General features: G+C 55.0%; 1 protein-coding gene across 2 annotated transcripts in view; it reads left to right on the top strand.

The window, feature by feature from the left end:
• The window catches only part of LMX1A (LIM homeobox transcription factor 1 alpha), a 45,044-nt gene that overhangs the window by 13,288 nt on the left and 17,087 nt on the right, over window positions 1-14,669 (top strand). The window lies entirely within an intron of this gene.

Below are 14,669 nucleotides of genomic sequence, written 5' to 3'. Positions count from 1 at the left end.
ACCGAGTTGCTGCGCATCCTGCTGGGAAACCCTCGCCCTGCCCCTTTCATCAGCATCCCGCCTTTCCCTCCGGCCCCCGGCTGCCATTCCCGGGGGCTGCGGAGCCCAGCGGGGCTCACCTAGCCCTGTCCTCTGCTGGGTCCTCGCCTGGCCTGTGCCTCCATCCTGACCGCTTTGGCCAGTCTTTTTACTGTCAAAAAAGGGCAGTGCGATGTGAAAAAAGCCACCCGGGGGTGGTTGAGGGCGGCTCCAAGGCACACACGTGAGCTCGTGCCTTTTATCCCCAGCAAAATTCACCTCCAATAAGTTTCTGTGCTAGCCCTTAACGAGGTACCCTAATTTGCTGAGCACACCAGACATCTCCACGTAGCAGCATGTTTTACCACGGCTCAGTCCCAGTCCAGAGCTCTTTGCTCCCTACTTTTTTGCCCCTCCCTGGGAAGAACCCTCTGGAGGATGCTGTCCTAAAGCTGAGCTATCCTGCGCCTGACCAGGGAGGGGGTTTCCATCCATTCATCTGTCTATCCCTGATACTAAACGCTGCTTGCGACATAAGGGAGGACCTGGGAGAGGACCCCACTGGCATTTACGCTCGCTGCAATATAAAAGGGCAGCGCCGGGGCCCGAGGGGCCATGTTATTGCATCCGCTGTTGGGGCAGCGCCAGGGTGCTCCCCTGGGATTACCGGTGCAATATTCCCACCGTTGGCAAGGAGCGGGGGGCAGGCTGCGGTTAATAACGGCGTTGCTCTACCTTGGCTTTATTAAGTGAGGGAAGCCTCCATTCCTCATGCCCCAGGCATGTCTGGGTCTGGGCTTCACGGTGAGAGGGAGGGGGGTGGGAGCGGAGAGGAGGGTGGTGGGGGAAGGTGGTGTTTGGAGTAATTAGAGCTGCTCGATGGAGAGGGGGGAATTTCCAAGAGGGGTGGCAGTGATATCTCGATGGGGTGTCCTGCCCTGACCTGCTGCAAAACCCTCCTGCAGGCTCTGTCCAACCCACCCCGCTCCTCTCGGCCCTTTATCTCCCTGGGGGCTATGGTGTGTAGCGAGTGGGGTGGTGAATGGCTCGCTTTCCCTTTTCCCCCCTCTTCTGAAGACCCTTTTAGGGTAGCTGAAGTCTGGTTGAGCTTGTGGGGAGGCCACGATGTAGCTCCAGGGCTTACGAAGTCCCTTGTGCCCTGCAGATGTGGCGGGTGACCCTTCAGAGGGACGTGGTGCCAGGAGGGGACCTGCCTGTCCTGTCTCTCCTCTGCCCCAGCCATCATTTCTCAGGGGAAAGGGTTTTTTTCTCATCTTCCCCTGTCCAGACGCTGCGAATCCCACTAAAACTTTTGACTGGAGCAGGGATTACGTGCTCAGGTTTCAGCCCTTGTCTGTGAGCGGTGTAAACTTTCTGCCGGAGCTCAAGTGACATTTTGTGGGAGATAGGAGAGTATTAAGTGTTGGTCCTTGCAGATAAAAATAGCCGCTGGCCCAACGACGTTTTCTGTCGTCTTGTCGCTGGTCTGACCCGGCTCCGTCGCCTCCACGCTGGCGCTCCCGACCTGGTCTTTTCTTAGCATCAGGTGCGGGGGCACCCCCAGCCTGACCCGGCACGGTCCCGCTCGGAGCGTCCCCACCTGCCTGTCACAGAGACACTCCTTTCCTGCCCTAAGCACCGTGGCCGGGACGGTGCCGGGCTCCCGATGTAGGCTGGAGGGCAAACCAGCCCGGTAGCAGCAGGTCCTGGGTTTGCGTTCGCAGGGGCTGGAAGGAAACGCTGTCCATCCCGCTCGCTGTGAGCCCACCCTTACCAAGGACAGCATCCCCCTTCCCTGAAATCAGAGCCTGCGGATCAAAGCAGGTACCCCAAATTATCTTCTGCTATTGCAAACCTCGCTGCTAATGTAGGAGCAATCCTGATCACAGGAGTTCTCATGCGTGCACATGTGTCCGCCTGTCTGTTTTCCCCGTTGCTGTGTTTCAGAGCTGATGTTTTCATCCTGAGGTTATGGCCAGAGCTGGCTCAGGGCTCCTCAGCAGCATCGGCAGAGCTGACTCTTGCTGCTCCAGAAACGCGGGGCTGGGGCCGGTCGAAAGGAAAGGGAAGGAGAGGAGGAGGAGGAGGGAGCGGCAGGGTCTGGCTCGCTGCTGAGCTGGGACCAGATCCGCTGCTGGGAGAGGCTCTCCCACCCCGCCTGCCCTGCGCCTTTCCCGGGCCCTGCTTCACAGCAGCATCCGCCCGCTCTACGTCCGAAAATAGCCAGCGTGGCTCTGGAAGAGCTTGTGTACAGCCGGTAGGTTGGCAGCAGGGACAATTTCTCCTGGTGTTGAGCCTTTCTTTCCCATGGCTGGCCTGGGAAGTCCCCAGGCATTGGCCTCTGTGGACTGGGCATCCTTTGAGGATGCCTCCATTCCACCTGCTTGTTCTTCTGATGTCCACCAGAGCATCATCCTCCCCAAGGATCTCTTCATGGACCTCCTAGCTGCATAGTCAGGCTGCCTTCAATGCAACTTTTCAATTGCAGCCCTTAAATACCTTTCTCAAACAAGTGAAGGCTTTTGGGAACAGCGTCTTTTCCAGATTCCCTTTACTCTGTGCTTCAAGGCCCACCCGCTGCTGGAGGATTCATCATCTTGCATGGTGTCAGCCATCAGCTGAAGCGTCTCTCCCATCAGAAATAAGGAACGAGGTCCTCATGTGTCTGGAGCCGAACCGATGCGATGGCACTTGGCCACTTACAGTAGTGGGCGATTACTGAGCCCCTGCCAGGAATTCTTCCAGTGGGATCGGGAATAATCTCGGGTGTTAAATTTGTCCTGCAGCGTGTAACCTCTAAGTAGAGCCCGTCGTGTTTTGTAACGGATCATATGATGCCGGCGATGGCAGCCACTCGCCCTGCGTTTCAAGGTCAGCGCTGAGCTCGGGGCTGGAGGGGCAGCTCCTGGCTGCAGCCTCGCCTGGCTGCTGAGCCGTCTCGCAGGGCTCTGCTCCCTCCTGGGCTCAAGTCTTGGGTGCCTCGGGAGCTCAGGCTTGGAGATGGAGGCTGGTTTGCTCCCGGCCGGCGAGGCTGCAGCCTGCTTCTTGGGATCTCCCCTTGCAGGGTGTGCTCCTGGGATCAGCGTGGCTCTGGGATGCAAACCCTGTCCACGTCTGTCCTGCAGCCCCGTGAGGGTTCCTCGTGTGCTGCCGACACGCCGTCTCCACATCTGGAAACCGCTGTCCCTTAGCCAGAGCCTGTGCATCAGGTGCAGCTCCATCCCCTGAGAGTTTTAGGACCTTCCAGCATACATATAGACAATATTCCCTCGCTCTCGGTGCCTTAAAATACCTCCCAGTAAGGACTTCATCTTGCATCCCTGAAGCCAGGGGATCTGCTGTGCAGGGACGGGTTTGCTGGCAGAGGTGAGGAGCGCAGGGTCCTTGTCTCAATGAACAACCAGTGCAGTGTGCTTCTGCCTGCTCTGTCCCTTGGCTTCCAGCCCCTTGCAGGAAAACACGGCCATCCCCACGGGAAGAGTCTCCCATGGTCTTTATCAACAAATAAAAGTTTTAGGCCCATCACTGTATCAAGCAATTAGAAGGGACTTTTTGGACAGGTCGTTAAATAAGAATTAGCTGGAGTTTAAAATATTAATGGACAATTGGCCCTCGCCAGTTCTCTTGTTACACGAACATTTCATTTATAATTTGGACCCAAGTTGGGATGTGCTGAGAGATGCTCAGGCTGCAGCCTGCGCACAGGGGTTAACATGGTGCTCTCTCCTGCCAGAAAATAATAAAAGCCAGGGACTGTCTAGGGATCGTGCGTGAAGGATTAGGAAGAGGATATGCACGGGGCTGTCTGCAGCTGGTTGAAGTCTAGCACATAGGGGTAAGCCTGGAAATCATTGCTTTCTGATGGCTGCGAGGGGGCCAGCGTGGAAAGGGAGCTTGTCTCCTAAAACCTGGGGAGCTCTGCAGCTGGCCAGTGTTTTTAGTGGGAGGCAGCGAGTGGATCCTCTCTCCTTGAGAGAAGTCTGTGCTGGTCGGGAAGGAGGAAGCACCGTGGGGTGGATGCTTCTGCCTCTGTTTTCCAGGTGCTGCGGTTGTTCAGTGTGAGCGGAGGATGCTGGGCTCTAGGGATTGGTTTTTTTGGTGCGAACAGAGGATGTTGGGCTCCAGGGACCGGGTTTTTGGTGTGAGCGGAGGATGCTGGGCTCTAAGGACTGGGTTTTTGGTGTGAGCAGAGGATGCTGAGCTCCAGGAACTGGGGTTTTCCAGCTTTCTACAGGATGCCCCATCAGATCTCCAGATTATGCTGGGAGTCTGGCTTCATCCACAGCATTATCTGTGGCTTTTTGGTTTTTAAAGTTAGAGGCCCCAGAGTCAGGGGATTCAATGAGGCCGTCCCCTGCCTTTCAGTAGGGAGTGCTTCCAGCTCTCTGGCTCTAGGGAAAGCTGGAAGATGCTCGGCTCTCGCGTTTGTTTGACTTCTTGATGTTGGCAGTACCGTTTCCTGAAACGGTCACCTCGAGCTGGCTTGGGAAGCCGGAGTCACAGCTCTCCGGCTTAGCGAGTGCATGGAGATTTCCTAGCATCAGTTATTCAGCATTAGGATTTACCTTGCAAACACCATGCTCGTGGAAGGTGTCTGCTGAGATGAAGGCATCCGAATTCCCCAAGGCGAGTCAGGGCTTTATGGCCCTCACCCAAGAGAAGCATGTTGCTTTTGTGGCAACTATTAATTGCTTCCTGAATTTAAAAAGCATAAACAAACTCGCTTGCCAGGGAACGAGTTAGCCAGTGCATAAATGCTTTGCCATTAATGCGTGGCTGACCCTGACGATGATGTGAGGACCAGAAGAGCTTTCAAAGAATTTACCAGAAACCATTTCAGGCGAGGTTGTGTGTTGTAAATCCTTAAGTAATGGGATGGAGGGAATGAGATTAGATAATAGTTTGCAGAAACCGGGCACGATTCCTCATTGAGGATCTTGAGATCATTAGAAACATAGTGTGGTGAGGCAAGGCCCCTGTGCGTCCTTGTCCCAGCAAACAACAAGTGAGTTTACAACCTGGGAAACGAGATTACGGAAGGGGGTTTTTTACACACTGCAATAACAAGCGACATTAGGGAGCAAAACAGGGTCCTGTTACATCCAAAGGTGCATTGTAAAGCCGCAGCGGCTCCTGGAGGAGCAGCCCAGGACGGGGCTGTTTGTCCTGGGTCGAGGATGCGCGTTGCATCCAGCACCCATCGCCGTAGCACCCGGGCGCCTTGTAGCTTTGGTGTGGGTGTCTTGGGTGGTCCTATGCCTCTGCTGTGCTCACCCCAGCTCAGGGAGCCGCTTCAGGAGGACTTTTAGCTGCTATAGCAAGGGAGGTGGCGTCGTATCTTGCTTTCACAATCTCTTCCCTCCTGCCGCCAGCTGTCCTAAAGCTTTTTGCAGGTTTCTAGGGGGCTCCGGCACCTCCTCACCAGCTCCCAGCCCGTGGTCGGGGCCGCTGAGCTATTTCACAGGGAGGTGCTGGCGCATGGGGCTGTTTGCTGCCTCCCCGCTGCAGCAAGGCCTTTCATTTGCTTGCTACCTCCCCTGGTTTGCTCTTCCTCAGGCTCCCCCCGCACTGGAGGGGAGGGATGGGGTTGGGCGAGCTTTAGGGCTGCTGGTGGCTTTAGATGACAGATCTGCTTTTACCATCTGGGGCACGTGTTGGGTTTTCCCAGATGTTTGGAGATGGTGCCTGCCACGAAGAGCCGGGCAGCTCGGCAAACAGTGTTAAACCGCTCTCGTTTGAAAGGGCAGGCATGGGGAAAAAAAAAAAAATGTTTCGCCTGTGGCAAAAAAGTATTTCTCAAATCCAATATCTATGCAATGAGGGGTACTGCGGTGGGAATTGTATATCCTTTCATGGGGCAGTGCTTGCAGGGAAAACAGTCAGCGGTCAGGCTGCCTCGAGCCCTAATAATGGTCTTGCTGGCTGCCTGGGGCAAGGCGCTGGTGCTTAAAAGATCAAATCTAGTGGCTGATATTCGGCTGTCTGTTAATGTCGGCATAGCAGGTCACGTCTGGGTTGTCCGTCTGTCATGGGGCCGCGTGGCACATGCATGGGTCGGTGATGTTTTCAGGATGACAGTGCTTGACTCCAGGGAAGGTGTAAGTCTAGGTTAGCGTTGGGGTGTGTGGTTTTGCATCTCCAGATTTCATTCTCTCCAGCAGAAGGACAGAGTTCAAAGGGGCTCTGGCCTCCCTGGAGTAGGAAATGGTGGGATCCACCCCGGAGCCTTTTCTCCTCTTACCCAGAAGTGTCCCACCCCAGCCGACAAGCCCTAAATCCAGCTGGGTGTGGAAATGGGGGCGGAAAGGTCCATGTGAGGACCGTGCTTCATTCCTACCACTGGTCATTCCTCTTGAGCACGTGTGGGGTTGTGTTTGATCTGGGTCTGAGCTTGTGTTTTTGTCTTTATTCTGCTTTAGAAAGGGGGGGAAAAAATTCAGGAGGCCCCAGCGAGATGGGCTTGGAGCAGGGTGGCTTTCGCTCCACGGAGAAGGCGCTGGCGTCCAATTTTCTGTCTCGCTTTGTTTAATGGACCTGCGAACCGTTGCAAAGCCAAGATTGCACAGGCGAACGCCCCGCGGCCAGATTGCAGGGTCTTGCTTAACCCAACGCTGCCGGGTTTCACCCCGCGGCTTTCACGCGAGGTCTCGGCTTCGCCTTTTCACCAGTGAGAAACTCCCCAGAGTGGCATGGCCAACCCTGGGAGACAGGGGCTTTCTTTTGGAGGTGAGTTTTACTCAGCCTTATAGATACTTTTTGGAGATACGTAGGTCGAGGTGGGAAGTGCTTTATGATGGCCACAAGGATGGAGAGGCTGTTTTGCACTGCAGTGAAATGAGTCCCCTGCTTTCTCCTTCTCACGATGTGGCTTGGAGGCACCTTTCCATGCTGCTGACACGCAGGTCACTCTTTGCCTTAACCACCTCGGGAGGTATCAGCTCAGAAGGTGTTCAACAGGTTGGCAGGTGACATCATTAGGCTTCAGTGGTAACACGGCGTGGAAGTAACAGGGAGACTTGCTCAGTGGTTGATTCCCTAACCGGGGGCTCTGTTTTGCTTTGATTTGGACACTGTTTGTGCTTGGATGGTTTTTCTCCTGGTGCGTACCTTCCCCACAGGCTTTCACAGTGGATTCGAGCAGTCGCAGGCTCTCGGGCAGGTTTTGGCTTTCTGCCTGCAAATACGTGGCCTCAAGTCCTGGGGTGACATTGCTGCTGCCTTTCAGCTTTGTGCGAGCCCTTTCCCACCTCTGGATCCCGCAAAGGACTTCCAGGGTGGAGGAAGCATCTGAGGGAGGGGAGATGCTGTAGAAATCAAGGCACGGTGGCCTGGTGTGCCACATCCATCACCGTGTCCACCACCCCTGCCCCGTGGGTCACATCCCTGTCTGGCTTTGGGGACCGCTGGTCCCAGAGGCAGGGAGCACCCAGTGTGGAAGTTTTTCTGGGAAATAGGGGCAGAGAAATACAACATTGACATTTCCAAGCCACCAGGGACGTCTCTGGAAGAGGAGGTGTGGAGGTGCTTGGGCTGGGGTGAGTTTTGGAGGCTTGGAGTCCCCCTTGTGCTGATGCTGCTGGGAAAGGCTGTTTTTATCTGGCATTTTCCACCTCGCCGGAGGGTGAAGTGTCCCCCCGCCTGCCCTGGCTGCCGGCAGGGCTGTGCAGGCAGGAGGCGGGCAGGGAAGGAAAGGAGGAGAGGATAACGCCCCGGCCGGCCACGGGCCCTGGCCATTTCTGGATGAGTAGGTCATCTGGGTGTGGGAGGGGAGCCGGTGTCCAAGCCAGCCCGGAGAGGCTGAGGTTGGGTGTATGTGCGATTTGGGGGAAAGTGAGAAGGGATTTCTTAGGCGAGAGGAATGCGAGTTTCCTCCTTCACATATGTCTCCTGTTCTTCCAGTTTGCAACAAAAGTCATCAAATTGCCCAAGACCTGGCAGCAAGGACAGCCCGAGAACAGCCCACAAATCACGGGAAAGTATCTCCCCTCCTCCCTGCCTGCCTCCAGATACTTGTGCATCAGGAACTGCTTTAATCCCCCTTTGGGTGATAAAGCTCCTGCCCCTTCCCAGTGCTGGGCGGCTGCACAGCCCAGAGCCTCCGGAGCTTGTGCGTGCTGTAGCACCAGTCCCGGTGGGTTAGAAATCTGGGTTTCCCTTGAATTCGTTGCACTTTTAAGCCCTCCAAATGGTCCTGGGAAGGGCTGGGGTGCTCAGACGTCAGGGATGGCAGCAGCCATTTGGAGGAGACACCGTGATGTGGCTGGCGTGACTTTCCTTGCCCCCAGGTGGTGGGGACAAGTGGCAGTGACTCAGGTCCTGCTTGGTCTGCACTGGGAGAGGAGGCAGCGACTCCCAAGGATGCCCAGCCGGGGAGCACCAGGGTTTGGGGCTGTAGGGCTCCAGCTGAGAGGCTAAGGAGCAGTTGTGTGTCAGGACGAAGGGTGCTTTCAATAAGCCCAGCCCTTTCCTTGCATTCCTGCCGGCTGCTGGGGTTTTTTTGGCAGAAAGAGCTGTTGGTGAAGCAGAGCTGCAGAGATCAGGCGAGCCTTTCTGAGCTCTCCTGTTCACCCCATACATCATGGGGATGGGCAAAGTCCCTCCTGCCTTCGTAACTGCGGGGTTAGGATTGCTGCTGAAGGGGTGTTTCATGCCGTTTCATCTGTCTCGCCTGGGGCTCCCAGAGCAGCGTGAGAGCAGCTCCAGCCCCGCCATCCTCCCCCCATGAGTGCTTGCATCCTGCCTGGTTTTGCAGCCACCTGGTTTGCACCAGGAGGTGCTGGTCCATTAGGATCCCCATAAGAAAGGCACTCAGGCTACCCCGTTTTGATTTTTTGAGTTGTTATAGGATTTTCTTACAAGAAAACAACTGTATCCATCTTATTATTAAGTGTAGACTAGCAGTGGTACCAGGGCGAGGACCGCTGAGGGTATCCCACCCTCGGGGACCACCCCTCATCCTGTGTCCCATAAGACGGCACTGGTGCAGGTTTCACCAAACGGTCCAGGGGCTCGTGTGATGGAGGAGACATGGGTGGGCTTTGGCGTGACTGGAGGACGAGGGCATCCGGCGCTCTGCGCTTGTCAATGCATGGCATGCAGTGAGTGAAGGCGGCAGTGTGAGGCTCTGCAGAGGAGGAGGAATTACTTCTATGTACAGCTTGGGAGCGGGGGTCTCCTCGAGCAGCGTGAACACAGCCGTTAGCTCTGTGCACTGACTGCTGTCCCCCCGCCTTGCCCGGCTGGGGTGAAGGTGGCAGCCCTCTGCCACCTCTCCCCTTCCCGTATGCGGCCGATCCGCCTGGGAACCAGGCACGCAGCCACTGCTCGGAGGGGAGATGTTCGTGCGATGAGGCTTCCCGAGCCCAGGCAGGGGAAAACAGCTCCAGATGAAGTCAAGTTGCATTTAACAGTTCTACTTGGGATATTATTTTTTCCTACAAGGCACTACCCCACGCCAGCAGGATGCCCTGCGGATCGCCTGTGTGTGGTGCTGGTCCTTCTTCAGCTCTCCCGGTGAAACCTTGCAGACTGCCCCGCTCACTGAGCTGCTCAGGGGCAAGACCCCTGACCTGGCTTGCAGGGGAGCCAGTGGGCTGGCTTCCTTCGCCTGCTTGACACGCCGCTCCTGCGCCGAGCCACTTTCCGCTTCCCTGCTCCTGCCTTTTTCCTCGTGCCGCAGCATCTGCTCCGGATGTTTTTCCCCCCGCACTGCAGAAGCTGCATTTTTCCAAGCTGAATTTCCTTTGCTATTTTTTTTTTTTTTCTCTCTCCAGGGTCCCCTTCAGATTGTTTTGCTCCATTCCATCCTCTCCAGTTTATTATCTCCTGCTAATGTTATTAACATGCTAATTAGTCCCTAATCGCAATTGTCAATGAAGATGTCAGATAGGGCTGGTACTAACCCTGATCCTTCACACCAGTCTTTTTCTCTGAATTCTGCAGATTAGTCTGTACCTTTCCCATCATCTTGATTATTTTATCTGGTTTGGCTTCACAGAGGGATGCTCATGTCTGCGTGAGTGTGATTGCCGCCCTAGTAAAGACTCGCTGAGATGCAGCATAGGGTGGTTTATGAAACCCCCAGGGCCAGGTTAGTGACGGGTGTAGCTCTGAGAGGCATTTTCTGGCTGGTCCCAAGATCTTGTCTCAAAGGCAGGGTGCGTGCCTGGCTCTCCGTGGCAGCCCCCTCGGGAGGCAGAAGGAAAAGGACTTTGGAAAGTTAAAGAGCGGCATTTGCCATCCCGCCTATACACTCAACCCTCTGGCTGCTCGGGCATTGTACAAAGGTCTTCCATGACTATAAATAGGCAGAGAGGTAGGCAAAGAGATGGTGAGATGGGATGAGGACAGGCGGCGAGCCAGCCTTGGCTGGCATCTAGAGCTCTCATCGCCTTCGTGCGCAGAAGAGGTGCGGTTTGTTCCGGCCATGCTGCTCTTGTCAGGCAAAGTTTGCCCCCGCAGAGCCTATTTTTGAACACAAAACCCCCTGGTTACCTCTTGGAGGTGCCACAAAGAATGGGACCGGCTTACGGCGAGGTGCCCCGGTACTGCTGTGGGACGTCGAGCCACGTGCTTCGAATAGCTCTGTGCAGACGTGGCCTATGGAGATGAAATGTGGCTCTTGACCGATTGCGAATAAATCAGGGTCAGGAGCTTGAATGCTGGCCAAGAAACCCAAAGGGATAAAATATAGCCTCTCTACAGACTGTTAGCAAACAGCACGTGGGCTGAGATCTGCTAGATAAATTTATGCGCTGTGAATTGTTCATCCAGCTGTAGTGGAGGGATGGACGGACCCACGGAGAACTAATAACCATATGTGGTGGACATGCTTTCGGTGCTGACCTTTAGAGGGTTCAGCGGGGCTGGGAGGCCACCGGTGGCACAGTGACGTCTTCTTAAGGATGTCACTGGGAGGGAATGGACACACGTGTTGCTTGACGCGAGGGAGGGGGACTCAGGCTGCCTCTGCCCTGCATGTCCAGGAGACAGGCTGGCAAAATAAATTAATACTCCTGACCTTGGTTTTCCCATCATGTCATTTGAAATAAACTGAGGATAAATACTGGGCTCTTTGCCTTTGCCTGCTTGTTTCTGAGCTTGTGGGACGTGCTGGCCCGAGAGCTCCCATCCCTGATGCAGCCCGGGGAGATCAGTTTAAAATGGGAGGAGATAATAGGGAAATAGTGAAAAGGTGGGATTCTTCCCCAGTCTTAGGCTGTGGGCATGGGGCCTCCAGCATGCACTGTCACCCATTTCAGGTGAAATGCAGCGAGCTGGCAGTGCTGCCCCGGCCATGGGGGCTGCCTCCTCTCGCTCGCCCCAAATCCCTCGTAGCCACGAAGAGAAACATCAACTTCACATTGGGATGAAATGTCCTGGCGGCGGAACCAGCTCCAGGCAGACCGGCTTAACGAGCCTTTGGGCTCGGTTCAACTGCTTTAAACCAGAGAGATGGGCCTGAGCCCAAAACGTGGAGCCAAAGAGCCTCGTACTTGTCCAAGCTGCAGACGAGCGTGAGCAGTTTGTGGCTGGTCCCTCCTTTCCCTAACCAGGCATCTGCTTCCCGCCCTCCGCCCCGGGACGCAGGATGTGTGCATGCTGTCATCAGATGGAACTGGCTTATATGTTGACATCTTGTATGTCGACATCTCATATATCGACATCTCTGTCCTGGCTTTAGCGCAGCTTGCAGAGGGGACCTGACGCTCCCGTGGGTACCAGACCCTGCGCCCTGGGTCTGGCTATGGGAGGGCGACTGCTCTGTTCTCTTGTCTCATTTTAGCCCAGTGCTGCAGGGGGAACCTTAATCCCCCTGGCTGTGATTCAGTCTCTGAAGGTGGGGAAAAGAAATATCCCACGTTTTGGGGGGAAAAAGCATTTCTCCTGGATGCTGGGCCAGTCCTGCACTCCTGGGCTGGGCTGAGCAATCCGCCTTCCCTAGGCTGCAGTGGATATTGAGGGGGCTGCGGACTGTATCTGCTTTCTGGGATTTGCAGCATCATTTTGAGGTAGAGAGCTGGAAGGAGAGGCTTTTCCCAGGCTGGGCATCCCCAGCAGCCTGGGTGTCTTCTCCAGGACGGACCGGCCGCTAGCCGTGCCCAGCGTCCCTCCTGCGCTATTGCAGCAGGGTAGCCCACGTCCCAGCTCCGGCAGGCTGCGGACGGGGACTCCCGCCTCGGTGGCTAATCCAGCAGCCCCCCTCCTTGCCGCCCCCCTTGCACCTTTGCCTTGGGCTGTGACTTTTGACACGGGCAGGACACATTTAACAGTGTGCTCTGAACGCTTCACCAGTGGCGATCCGGCGGGTTGCGAGCTGCGGGGCTGTGTCACAGCTCCTGCCGGAGTGACACCAGAGCTGGCATCGCCGTCCCAGCTGGTGCCGGGGACCCTCGTCCCAGCGGCAGCTGGGGGCAGGTAAGAGCCACCAAAGGCTGGGGCGGCTGTCCACGTGCAGGGTGAAGGATCCCCACCGTGACTCGCACCACTGTGCGATTCGGTGATCTCATTTGTTCTTTTTAAAAGTTATTTAGACTGCGTCGGAGCAAAACGCCGCAAGTTTTTAACGCTGACTGATTTTTCCACCGAGACGTCTTTCCGTTCTCCCTGTGGCAGTGAGGATTTTTACAAAACCTCCCAAGGAAACCACAAATAAAACCCAGAGCAATGAAATCAGTGTGAAAAAGTGTGATGTGGTGCTTGGGTTGGACATGCCCGTTGCTGTTGGTGAGGCAGCTCAGAAAGCTCAGCACTGCACAGGCAAACCCTAAAGACATTTTGGGGGAAAAGCTTACTTTTTTTTTTTTTATTTTTTAAATTTAAAGGATGTGATTTTGCAAGAAGGTGTCATTGTGGCCCTTTGCTCTGTGGCCAGGCACCCCAGGGTGTACTCCTTTATCATCAGCGTCTAGTCCATCCCTTAAAAAAAGGCATCTGCCAGCTTTTCCAGAGAGCAAATGTTGCTGGGCCAGGCAGGCAGAAGTGTGCCCATGCTGCTGCCCAAAGCCACTTGCTTATCACACTCCAGGCAAAGGAGCAGGGCTAGAAGGGACTCCCCAACACCTGAGCAGCAGGAGGGGGGGTGTCTTTCTTACCCCACCCCAGCCCTAACAAGCTGGTGCATTTAGTGTTTCAGTGAAAGAAATGAGACTTCTGCTGGGGATGGGTGGCTTTGGGGGTTAATGGATCTAACCTACTACCTGGACACATTTGTTATTGCTGTTGGTGGCGTTTGTGGTCTCCCTTGGTTGCAATCATTAGGTTCCAGAGTGAACAATAGGCACGGGGTAGTTTACACTTGTCTCAGGTGTGAGGGGACACCCCATCTTTAATTTAATACCTTTCAAAGATGTTGCCTTCTAGCTGGAAGGATTAGCAACATCATTTTTGCCGTTGTCTTCCAGAGGGTCCTGCTGGGGGTTTGCAAAGCCCTGCCCTGACGTTGCCGCTCTGTGGGCTCCCGTCCCACCGGCTCTGTCTACTAGCACACCTTTTGGGGCCAGGAGAGCCTTCTCCCGGCTGAAGGCGTTGAGCCATCTTCCGCGAGGGGTTCGCAGCTAATTGGTACAATCAATATTTGTTTTGCAAATGCAATTGGAGGGAAAGAGGGATTGAGAGCACCAGAAATTCAATTGAGCTGTAAAAACAGATACTGTGTAAAGGGAATCCTTTCCCTGCCAAGCAAATATTTAGAAAGGAGAAGCAATAAAATGAATAAGCAACAAAGTAATATCCTGCCTCGATGGCCGCCAGAGGCTGCTGGGAAGGGCTGCTGCCCCTGACGCTGTGATAACCCCGAGCAGATGAGCGTCAGGAACTTGTTTCCTAGAGAAAGCGTGTTTGCTTTTATCGTCTAATCCGTCAAAAGCTCATCCTGGCACCTCGGCAGCACTGGGACCTGTCTCAGGTAGCCCGGCAAGCTGGGCACTGGCCCCACACCCCTGCAACCACAACCGCGGCATGAGCCCTGTGGTGGCACAGGGGACAGAGCTGTCCCTTCACGCTTGTCCCCCCTTGTAGGGGTCTCTGGTCTTTGCTCCCACATCCCTGCTCAGCCTCCTCTGGTGCCCCGGCGATGGGAGCGCGCCAGGGAGAGCTGTGGGTGCTGTGGGGTGCGAGGGGTGCGTGGGGCAGAGCATCGATGGTTCACGTCTGGAAGGAAATTCCACCGCATCAACACTTGGCCTCAGCATGCCTTGGCGTGAAAAGCAAAATGGTTAAGGAAAAAAAAAAAAGATATTTTTTCAGATCAAAAAGCTCCAGAAAAATGTTTTGGGTAGGAATTGGTGAGATGGGGTCCAGCCAGGGCTTTTGCCAAGTGGGAGCAGAGCGCCGGGGTCCCTCTTTTCCAGGGTGCTCAGCATCCCTGTGCACAGCCCTTTGGTACCCAAGTGACTTGAACCAGAGCGGTCCCCTTGGGCTCACGTCTGAATTGAAAAAACTCTGTGGAAAACTAAGATTTTTTCAGAAAAAAACATATAATGTATGTACATACGTGTGTGTGTGTGTGTATATAAAAATAAAAAATAGAGCAAGTAGAAGGAAGGGAAATGGTTTTATGGGAAAACTCTCAACCAGCTCTGGTGCCGAGCGCCTTTAGGCCAGTTTGGAGCCTTCTGGGCGTCTTGCCCCCATGATGGATACTGACCCCT

This window comes from Mycteria americana, chromosome 7 (genome assembly GCF_035582795.1).
Source record: "Mycteria americana isolate JAX WOST 10 ecotype Jacksonville Zoo and Gardens chromosome 7, USCA_MyAme_1.0, whole genome shotgun sequence".
Taxonomy (NCBI): Eukaryota; Metazoa; Chordata; class Aves; order Ciconiiformes; family Ciconiidae; genus Mycteria; species Mycteria americana.
This window is presented reverse-complemented; position numbering and strand designations above follow the sequence as displayed.